The sequence below is a fragment of the Lolium rigidum genome, chromosome 2, assembly GCF_022539505.1.
Source record: "Lolium rigidum isolate FL_2022 chromosome 2, APGP_CSIRO_Lrig_0.1, whole genome shotgun sequence".
Classification (NCBI taxonomy): domain Eukaryota; kingdom Viridiplantae; phylum Streptophyta; class Magnoliopsida; order Poales; family Poaceae; genus Lolium; species Lolium rigidum.
The window spans coordinates 166153937-166154749 of record NC_061509.1 but is presented as its reverse complement, the minus strand read 5'-3'; positions in this window follow the sequence as shown (position 1 = coordinate 166154749).

Here is an 813-nt window from a genome sequence, read left to right as displayed (position 1 = left end):
GCAGCAACTTTACAAAACCAACGAAGAACAACAAAAAATGTTGGGTTTTAGATTTTTAATCAACACGCAAAGCAATATCTTTTTGGATTTTCGAGTAGCAAACCATAAAGGGAAAATGAAGCAAACAAAAGAAGAAAATAAAGAGAAACAAAAGAAATATTTTTGATCTTTTTGTGTTTTGGAAGTAGAAACAAAAGCAAGAACAACATAAAGAAAGAAAACTAACATAAACACGCAAATGCAACTAGTGGCATAAGTCTGTCAACCCAGAACAGCATGCAAAGATCGATTTTTTTTGGAAATGTTCTGTAGCCCAGCTCGACAAGTGCTCAACTAACGAAAGTTAGAAAACAACCTGGGGCATATGCTCAAAAATTGGCAGCTCAAAATTCCGTTCTGGCTATTTATATGAATTTTTGTGGTAACAACACATAATCTGTTTTTGGAAAGCATCTTCCCCAATTCTTACCTCCTTCCTATTAGAGGCTATCCTTAGTATAAAAACGAAATAACTAAGCTAAGGAGAGGTTATTACAGTAGTAACAACTTCCCAAGATTCAATAAAAAAGAAATTACAAAAATAAACTAAACAAGAACAAAAAGAAAGTGAAACATGGATATACAAAGTTCCGATGGAATATGATATGTGGATGAGCGAGATGTCGGTATACCTCCCCCTGATACGTCCAAAACGTATCTACTTTTCCGAACACTTTTTCTATTGTTTTGCCTCTAATTTGTGTATTTTGGATACAACTAACACGGATTAACGCTGTTTTCAGCAGAATTGCCCTGGTGTCTTATTTTTGTGCG